The sequence below is a fragment of the Haemaphysalis longicornis genome, unplaced genomic scaffold, assembly GCF_048455015.1.
Source record: "Haemaphysalis longicornis isolate Haplotype H1 unplaced genomic scaffold, Haemaphysalis longicornis Haplotype H1 scaffold_10, whole genome shotgun sequence".
In the NCBI taxonomy this organism is placed as follows: Eukaryota; Metazoa; Arthropoda; class Arachnida; order Ixodida; family Ixodidae; genus Haemaphysalis; species Haemaphysalis longicornis.
In genome coordinates, this window is record NW_027526204.1 from 146,155,366 (window position 1) to 146,165,870 (window position 10,505).

At 52.7% G+C, this 10,505-nt stretch overlaps 1 non-coding gene across 1 annotated transcript; it reads right to left on the bottom strand.

Moving 5' to 3' along the window:
• Window positions 1-273: 273 nt before the first annotated feature.
• Window positions 274-346, bottom strand: Trnat-ggu (transfer RNA threonine (anticodon GGU)). Its single transcript has one exon. It is a non-coding gene; the product is annotated as a tRNA-Thr (tRNA).
• Window positions 347-10,505: the final 10,159 nt, after the last annotated feature.

Consider the following 10,505-nt stretch of genomic DNA (forward strand, 5'->3'; position numbering starts at 1 on the left):
GCTTTCCTTGGCGCAGAGATAACACAGACCGGCGCAGCCGGGCGGTAAAAGCAAAACACAAATAAACAAACCCAATGTATGGTTCGCGGCAATATATATATATATATATATATATATATATATATATATATAGAGAGAGAGAGAGAGAGAGAGAGAGAGAGAGAAAAAATACGGGTTGGCAGTCAAGAACACCTCGGAAAGCGAAGGGGAGGTTGTGGTGGGTCATAGAAAGAGATGAATTTTTTCAGTTGAAAAGAAAGTGGTGAAAAAATGCCCGCCGGGTGGGATCCGAACCCACGACCTCCAGAATACCGGTCTGGTGCGATAACCACTACGCTACCGGCGGGGCTGTTTCCCCAGCACTTTCTCGGGTTTTAATGTTAAGGTATTTTTGTGTCCTGCACTTGGGGGTGGTAGACAGCGCCACTCGGACTACTCGGGGTGAAGGGGAGCTTCTTTTTAACCCCCGGGCCGTGACTCAAGTGTCTACGACATGTCGAGAGTGGGACCAGAGTTGAACCCTCTTAAGCTACCTTTGGCACCGAGTGTGCCAGAACAGAGGCTCTCGCTAAGGATGTAGCGAATCAGAAAATGGGAAATGAGGGGCTCGGTAAATAAGACAGAAAATAAGGGTTGGCAGTCAAGAACACCTCGGAAAACGAAGGGGGAGGTTGTGGTGGGTCACAGAAACAGATGAAGAAGTTTTTGAGTGAGAAAGAAATCACAAGTCACACGTGAAGGGCCTCCCCGACCTTCCGCTGTCCAGGCATCTCCGACTCCCGGGTCACTTGTTTGCAAAAATACAGGCCGTCTTAATTCTGCCCGGCTTCCGCAGCACATACGAGCGGGAACAAGGAGAAACATTCTTTATACATAAATTTCGGACGTTTGCCGAAGGAACACATGAGACCACAGGGAGATTGAATTGCGTTCGAAACTGACGTAACCACCCTGAGATATTTTGAAGGAGGGCGAAACGAATAATCATGCCATAGTTTTTTCTTTTCTTTTTTTTCTTCTTTTTTTTGTCGCTTTTATGTTCGTAGAACACATCCTTCGCCCCTGCGGGGAACCGCGTTGTACTGGCATGTGTGAGACGAGGGGGCGGTGGGGGGGAGCTGGAGGGGTGGCGCTGCGGGACGGTCGGCGTGGCGACTTCCCCTTCGGCGGCAGTGAGGTGATAAATCCTTCTCCGCCTGTTGTTCTTTACAAGGCGTAAATCGTTTTTTACGCGAACTTTTCTACCATTATTTCAGACGGACCCGTACGAGCCTCCGTGCATTGGGGACTCACTAATCCTTTTTTTCAAGGCTGTCCACGAATGTTTCGTTTCCTGATCAGCTTCCTTCGGCCACCGGCGAGCCATGTGGCACTTGCCTCTGTCTAACGACGGTCTCAAACTGCCATTAACAAATGCCTCTTTTTCGTTCTTTTTTCCCAGTGATCACCAGTAGGCAGCGGTTGGCATGCTTCTCTGCCATCCAGAGCCTTTCCGTTCAGGCTTAGAGATTCGACTCTCCAAATGTTATGTATCTCTCTCTCTTTCCGCACGCCGACGCAGCACGCCCTTTTCTCTGTAGACGCACAATGTTTGAACTTTATGCGTCTTTTTCTGTCTATCAATGCCGGAAATCTGCCTCCTTCCCATTTAAAACTTTCCTCTCTCCCTTCCTCTTTTGTTGCTTTTTGTATAGTTGTTGCTTTTGTTGCTTTTTGTATACCTTCTGTAGTATAGTTACGACATGTTATTCTTACTCTCCCGCTCTTTTACTCTCCCGGAGAGCTCATTGATGAGGGTGAGGAGAAAGGGAAGCCCTCGGAGGCAAAGTGAGGATAACCGTTTTTCTGTCTATTCTAAGATAACCCCCGAAGAAGAAAGGTTCTCCTTTCGAAACTGTTGGGAAAAATAAAACCCTGCTTCAGTGTTTTCCAAGCGTGTGCACGCAAGTTTTGACCTACACACATATATATATATATATATATATATATATATATATACATATATTACGAGACTAGTAGTAGCCTCGTTTGTGACTGAAAGGTATTTGTCCCAGTGGAATGCAATTATCACTGCCGGTTTGCGGCAACGGCTTCTTCAAGTCTCTACATACACATAATCACCGACTCTACCTCCTTTTCGAACTATCGTCATCGGTAATCTGGTTCGGTCGCCATCTTGCTGCATTCCCCCTTCGGCCTGCAAATAAAGCCGGTTTGTGGGTACTGATCTGCCTTCTGCCATCGGCCTTAAAGTGGTGGAACGTGTGTTTCGGTTTTGTAATCCACCTCTCCAGCTGCCCCACTGTAGTTCCGCTTGGGATTGCCGCCTAATGCCGGAGACTACAGCTATGACGCTGGACTCGGCGTACGCCACGGCTCCCGCAACCCCCCAGTGCGTCAAAACCACCCCCATTGTGGCCCGCCTTTCTTCGCTGGCCATCGCGAGGACGATGCCGGTGAGTGGCTGAACAACTACGACAGGGTGAGCGCATTCAACCGCTGGGACGATAACCTCAAGCGGCTGAATGTTTCGTTTTCCCTGACAAAGGGTGCCAAGACGTGGCACCTAAATAACCAGCATGCATCATCGACTGGGCCGATTTCTTCGCTCGCTTCCGCCGGTTTTTCGGCTTTGCTAAAGCTCGGAGTGACAGCGCGAAAAAGAAACTCTAGACCCGTATGCCACATCCGCAAGAAACGTACACTTCGTACATCGAGGACGTACTGGCGCTGTGTCGTCACGTCGACAGAAACATGCCAGAAGCCGACCGGGTACGCCACGTTCTTATTAAAGGAATCGGTGAGTTTGCGTTCATCCCACTAGCGACGCAGAGTCCAACAACCATGTAGGACGTGATCTCCACTTGTGAACGTCTCGAGGAACTACAGTCCCTCCGCCTTTGTCAATACAATTCTACCCTCCATCTCGGAAGTGAAGACCTGCGTGGGTTGACTCGCAGTATAATTAGCGAGGCAATACACGCCAATGTTTCCCAGGGCACACACTGTGTACCCGAAGATCTTTGTGTGCCTGGCCTACGGGATATCGTTAAGCAGAAGCTCGCGTCTATGCCCGTACTTCCACCTCCCACCCAACCTGTTTCTCTGGCAACGCCATCTAACTCGGACATGGCTAGTCGGCATGCTCTGCCGTTCACTTCCATTACGACACAGGCCCCGCCCGGCTATGTGGCGGCCATGCATCGGCTTCCAACCACGCCGACCTATTTTCCGTCAAACGCCGATCAGCACCAGAATGTTGGCTTGGCAGTCTGCTATTGTGGCATCCGGGGCCACATATCCCACGGAGGATTGAGTATATATATGTGTGTTTTTCAACACGAGGATTGAGTATATATATGTGTGTGTTTTTTCTAATAAATTCAGTTGCGAGTCAGCGCCGTGTCGTTGTTAATTCTTCTTTTGTCCCGTCCTTTTTTCGCGCTGCATTTCATTATAGTAACTATGAACCACATATCCCAAGTTTGTTGAAGGCACGAACAAGCCGAACGACGCGGCTACGTAGCCCACAAACACGATTAGGTACGCCTGAATTACTTCGACTACATGCAGCGAACGCATTCGTATTTCCTACGCCCTTCACCATTGCCGCACAAGCCACCAACCGACCTTCCCTGTAGGACGCACGCTTCGCGACGCCGCTACAGTGAAGATGAGGAGACGAGAATCAACCACATCAACGTGAGCCTGTTCAGGGACAGTTTTGGTTGCACCGCCACGTTGCTCGAGCAATTTGGCAGTCCAGTCATCGAAATCATCAAAGTGGTCACGTAAGTTGGCATCACAGAGGGATCGGAAGACGTCCCAGTCAACCAGCTTGTGGGAACGGGTGCTCGGCATTGGGGGTCCGTCGTGAACGAGGGTTTCAACAACATACTGATCACTTGCCAAATAATGACCAGTGTTGCGGCAGACTTAGTTGGCGGTGTCATGTGTGATGGTCAGATCAGGAGCGGTATCTCTCTGGATGCGGTTACCTTGTCGAGGGGGGTGCCGGGTCCGTGAGGAGGCGCATCTGATGCCAGAGGATAGTAGAGAGCACACCACGGCCTTTGCGTCACACATGCGGATACCCCATTCGGGGTGCGGGGCGTTGAGATCGCCGACAATAAGCAGCGGCTGGCCATGGGCGTAGGACCAGGCCTTTTGCAGAAGTATTATGAGATTCTGCGACTGCTTGACGGCACTATAGATGTTCAGTATGTGTAGGCGTTGTTGTTTTTTCTTCTTGGGGGCAGGTAACATTTTCACAAAAACATATTCCGGGGCCAAAGCAATGAGGTTTTCTTGGCACACCGGGATGTTACGTCACAACAGGGTAGTCACATCTATGCATGCTGAGGCATCTGTTTTTGTGTCTTGGCAGTGAAAAGCTCGATAGCCTCGAAAGCTTGACAGCTCGATAGGGTACCTTTGCAGGGCAATCACATCAGGGGCTGGGAGGGATCGGTGGCGTAGGTCATTAAAATGCTGTTGGACCTTGCCGCGCTTCGGCCGAAAACCGCGACAATTCTACTGTCAGACGCTAAACGGGCTTGGAGGGTGAGGGGGTAGCCGGTGAGGATGAGACTGTAGAAGAGTCGGCATTAATAATGGAAACTAAGGTGACTGGATTGCGGCTGTACGGAGAGTACACATAGGGTCTGGGGCTGCAGTTTTGGGCCAGCCAGGTGCGTCTTTGCTGGTTCCCAGCCACCCCTCCCGCGAAGAATGCACCCAGTGACCAGCGACCATCGTCTCAGGTGAGCTGGGCAGCAGTAGCTTCCCCTAACCATGAGCAGCCTTGCCGTTCCCCTGCTTTGCCCCTCCGTCATACCTTCTCTAACCCTCCCCCTCCACCACCCCTCCTAGCTCGGAACTTGCCTACCTTCGCACCTTGAGTGTTATGGCCACTCAGCGTCAGCTTCAGGCCGATGTAACACAACAGAAACAGGCCATCCGCACTCCTCCCCCCTCCTAATGCTCCTCCAACTCGCTGCTCCCGGTGTAATCAGCGCATCTCAGCCTACCCTCCTGCCCCCCCCCCCAACTAAACGTCGATCTGGTGACACCATCACTGAAATATGCTCAACGGTTTCCGATCTTCGGGCTTTTGAGGAAAAATTTGTTTCTGCTAACACTTCCCGTTGTAAGGAGGTTGCTGCGCTCGCCACTCAATTCGCGGACATTAAAGCATCCATCGCCACCACCCAAAATATGATTGACCACGTTGCGCGTGGCGAGCCGCTGGGATAACGAATAGCGCTCCCCGTCTCCAATGGTTGTCGAGGGGCGGCGCTAGTTGACCGCTCTATGAACCTCCTAAGCCTCCGCTGAAGTCGAGAGGGAATACGCCACCGGGATGGCGCAGTTTCTAGGACACCCTACACGTTATGCGGAGGTCGTGGGTTCGATTCCCGCTTCCGATTTCTCCCGATGCGGTGGTACAAAGCACCCTCAAAGAGCCCAATAGCACTGGCAATAACGACTGCATGCTTGATGTGCGTTCATCCAGAAACCCTCGTGCAGTATATTTCTGGTCTGTCTATATATATATATATATATATATATATATATATATATATATATATATATATATATATATATATATATATATATTGTGAGGCCGCGTGTTAAGCAGGCGGGCGTGTGGCTCGCGGAGGATGATCAACGACAAGTGATGCCATGGGTTCAGCACATGTTAAAAAACATTCTTTGGCGGACACACAACGCTAGAGAAACGCACTAGGAACGATAACGGTAACACAATGCAGCACACTCCCAACGCGGACGCGAAAAGAAACTAACACAAGTCCCAAGTAAAGTTCGAGCGGATGGGAAAACAAACGAGGCGATACGCTCACGTCTAGTCTATTCGACGCTGGGCGGAATGACGTCGGTAGTACGTGTTTAGCACTCCCCGTGTACGGTGGCGGTGGTCCGGAGATGTGGCGGTACACTTTCTCGGTGCCGCCTCTTAAGACTCAGAGGCCCCAGGTCGGAACGCCGATGCCCGCGCTCGTGCCTGGCCACTCTAGGTCTCGCCCCGAACCTCGGCCCGGATCACGCCTCGGGATCTCGCCAGCGGGAACAGGCACCCCTCGTTGCTGCAGAGGAGTCCCGGAACAGCTCCCGGGACGATTCTCGGAGCACGGCGCGCGAACGCTCCTGGCCTGCCCTCGAACCGCCTCCCGAGAGGAATCCTTGCGCTGTCCCGTCTGCGGTCACTGCCGGCACACACCCCTCTCGCGCTCTCCGCTCGTCGTCTTCCTCTCTTTCACCGCCGTCTCCTGGCGCACTCTCCGGCCCGGGGACGTCAATCATCACATATATATATATATAAATATATATATATCTATAGTATAAGTAAAGAGTCGGATACACAGCAAGAACAATAACAAACAATGTTTACTTACGTAGCGGCAACGGGACTTGCCTTCATCAGAGCAAAGTTACATGATTTTGCTATGATTCTGATGAAGGCAAGTCCCGTTGCCGCTACGTAAGTAAACATTGTTTGTTATTGTTCTTGCTGTGTATCCGACTCTTTACTTATACTATTTCTGCGCGCTTTGTGAGTTTATCTTTCTCTAGATTTATATATATATATATATATATATATATATATATATATATATATATATATTGTGATGACTCGCGTCCAACGAGTGGCGAAAAACCCGGACGATGGCGCAGAGCAAGTACCTCGAGAAGAAGAAGAAGATGGTGAGCGGGCCAATTTCCCTTAGAGGGTGTGTGCCAGGAGGGGAGTAGCATCATCATGGAGGGCTGGCCTAGGAAGCGGAGCGAGCGGCGGAGGTTCCGCAGAGCAGCTGGGCCAAAACGACCGGCAGGCGGTTCGAGGCTTTCGTGGCTTTCGAGGTTCAAGGTTCGTGGTCGCTCGAGCGGGGTGACGTCCACGGGCCTGTGACACCGAAGACCGACGTCGCCGTTCGGGAAGCTGTCAGATCGCCGAGACGTCCCTGGGAGCCGCAGTTCCGAGGCAGGGCCTAGCGAGCGGAGCCAGGGGCGCGTGACTCAGCGGAACCGCGACCGGTCCGCTGTCTTCCGAAACCCTGCGGCGAGGAAGTCGACGCCGTGGCGCCAGAGCGCCATCACTGTGGGACAGAGCCGTGAGCGTGGCGTTGTCAATTTCTCGCGCTTCTCACCCGAACTCTAGTGGGTCGGACCTGTTTGTATTTCTTTTATTTCGCTTGTGTGCGCGTTCCGTCCCCAATATATTCAGTGTTGAGTGATCTGGTCAAGACCATGGCGTCAATTTTCTTGTGATCTTCCTCCGCGAGTCACACACCCGTCAGCTTAACCCCAACGTCCTCACAACGTCCTCACAACGCCACGCTCACGGCTCTGTCCCACAGTGATGGCGCTCTGTCGCCACGGCGTCGACGTCCTCGCCGCAGGGTTTCGGAAGACAGCGGACCAGACACGGTTCCGCTGGGTCACGCACCACTGGCTCCACTCGCTAGTCCCTGCCTCGGAACTGCGGCTCCCAGGGACGTCTCGGCGATCTGACAGCTTCCCGAACGGCGACGTCGGTCTTCGGTGTCACAGGCCCGTGGACGTCACCCCGCTCGAGCGACCACAAACCTTGAACCTCGAAAGCCACGAAAGGCTCGAACCGCCTGCCGGTCGTTTTGGTCCAGCTGCCCTGCAGAACCTCCGCCGCTCGCTCCGCTTCCTAGGCCAGCCCTCCATGATGATGCTACTCCCCTCCTGGCACACACCCTCTAAGGGAAATTGGCCCGGTCACCATCTTCTTCTCGAGGTACTTGCTCTGCGCAGTCGTCCGGGTTTTTCCCCACTCGTGGGATGCCAGTCATCACATTCACCCCCCTGCTCGATAGGTTTGTTTGGGGAAACAAAACTCGGCACACAAAAATGTTCGCTCATGGCTGCGACGAGACGTATGGCGCTGAAGCACGTTCTGTCGTGTCAGACGTTCAAGCACCACTAACACCAGCACAAGAGCACAGTCCGAAACAGTACAAAACAGTCTCTAACCCAATGAAAGGGAACTCTTAAATCCACTCTATAGAATAAACTGCATACTTAAAAAAAGTCGGACAAAGGTGCCCTCTTCCGTGCCTACTCTGTCAGTGGCTTGGAAAAGTTAATCGGCACGAGCATTCGGTAATAAAGCAGGGGTTAGAGGGAATGACACACCCGCAACTTCGTCGTTGGGTGCGTGTGGCGTCTTGAACCCTTTGGAGGGGTTTCTCTTCTAGGCGCTGGGCGAGAGGTGGACGACCGGATCGATGGCAACACGCCGAAATGCCTCGATCTCCGCCACGATCTCCCGTGGCTACTCTGTGCTTAGGTGCAGCCCTCTGACACATGCGACACAACTTTACGAAGCATGCAGTGTCAGATTGCATCCCAGGCCAGTAGAAGTCCTTGCAGACGCGCTCCATGGTTCGCCTGATACCCCTGTGACTGCCGAGGGTTCCTTGATGGGCCTTGTCCAAGACGAAGCCTCGTAGTTCCTGGGGGACGACGAGTTGCTTTCTTCCTTTTCCGGAGGGCAACTGATGCCGTCGATAAAGAATACCGGCTTCCTTCACGAACTCGATCACCGCTGCGTTGAATTTCACCTTTCTGCCGACCTCGCCGAAAAATTTTCGGAGAGAAGGGTCTTGCTCCTGTAGCGCACATAAGTCAGCAGATGTGATAGTGCAGGGGCTGTCAGCAACGGCAGGTACCTGCGGCATTGCTCTCGGAGCCTCGCTTTTTGCTGGGTTGGCGCGCATGTGGGTCTTCAACCCCGCTGCAGCTGGGGAAGACGATGGCAGGTTCCGACCGCGCAGGTCTTCTGGGACGCGGACGCTGCCTTGTCCAAGCACCGTGCTTGCAATCACTGCTTCCTTTTCGTGAGGCTCCTCTCGTCTGGTGTTCCGATTGTCTTTCGTATTTGCATCACCAGTCCCCTCAATGTCCCTATAATGACGTCGCACAAGGGGTTGTCCATGCAGGACGCTAGTACGCGGCCTGAGAAGAACAAGGAATCGATTTCCACGTCTGCCTCCGGTAGAGACAGACACGTTTGATTTAATAGTTGGACGATGCTCATGCCTCCTGTAAGCTTGGTGTCAGCAACAAGAGAGCGGTTCACGATCACCGTATTACAGCCAGTGTCTCGCAGGACGACCACGGGTTGGCCTTCCAGAAGTCCTCCCGACGTTGGCATCCTCTCCAGCTCGGTTGTCGGCGTGCTGCTTGCTGGAGACACTCGCACAGCTTGGTGTCGTCGAGACTTGCTGCATGCCTCTACTGGAGAGTTTTTGGTTCCGGTCATTGCGTAGGGAACCTGTCTCATGTTCTCTGGCAGGTTGCAGCAAGCTTCAGCCTGGTATCAGTGTCCGTGCTTGCGGCCCCTCAGGCAGAAGGCGTTCTTCTTGTTGGGCTGGCTGGAAACCTGTGACTTCGCCCAACAGTCTGACGCGCGGTGCCCTAGCTTATTGCATAAAAAGCAATGTGGATTGGTCGTCTTGTGATCATGATAATCAGGAGTGCGAGGGAGTCCAGGGGGCTTGCCACTGTCTTTATTTTCTTCCCTTCCTCTGCCCAGGTTGACTAAGCGTTGAGCTTCGAGGTATTGATCAGCCGTCTCAGCAAGCTGGTCCAGGTTCTTGCAGCCCCTTTCTTTGAGGAAAATGGCGAGCTTTTCGTCGCACTGGCTCAGGAATTGCTCGGACACCATTTTCTCCCGGAGCGCGGAGTATGACTGCTCCGTTTTCGCCATTTCCTGCCAGCTGTCGAAGTAACCGAGAAGACGACCAACAAACTGACGACCTGTTTCTGAGTTCAGCGGCCTGGATTCCCTAAACTTGCACCGATACCCTTCTTCGGTGTACCTGAACCTCTGTAAGAGGGTCTCCTTCAGTTTCGTGTATTTCAGTGCATCGTCGGACGACATGCGGCCAACGGCACTGAGCGCCTCACCTGTAAGGCACAAGTGTAATGAGAGCGCCCACTTGTCCGAAGGCCAACTTTGCCTTGTTGCCACTCTCTCGAACCGCTGTATATAAGGGTCGAGCTCGTCTCGTTCCTCATTAAAAGCTGGAATGAACTTGTGAGGACTGTGGAAGCTTTGCGCCTTATTAGTCGCGTTGTCACTTCCCACGGCGTCCGAACTCGCGTTGGAACCCGGCGACCGCTCCTGAAGTTGTAGCCTCAGTCCTAGCATGGCACGTTAAGCCTCAATTCGAGCTCGGGTCTCGGTCTCCGTCTGCTGTGCTAGCCTTGCGGCTTCTTTAGCCACCTCGCGTTCGGTCGCACGCTTCTCTCTTTCTTTCGCGCGTTCAGCGTCGATCCATTCTCTGAGGTCCTGACCTGACAGCCCTAATTCTTTGCCGATGAGCATCAACTTCTCGAGATCCATCCTCGTTCGTCACACCCACTTGCCTGCTTAAGCTCTTCAGATGGAAGTAGAGCAAGGTCCTGTCGCGGACGCCAAAAATTTTGAGGACGTTGGGGTTAAGCTGACG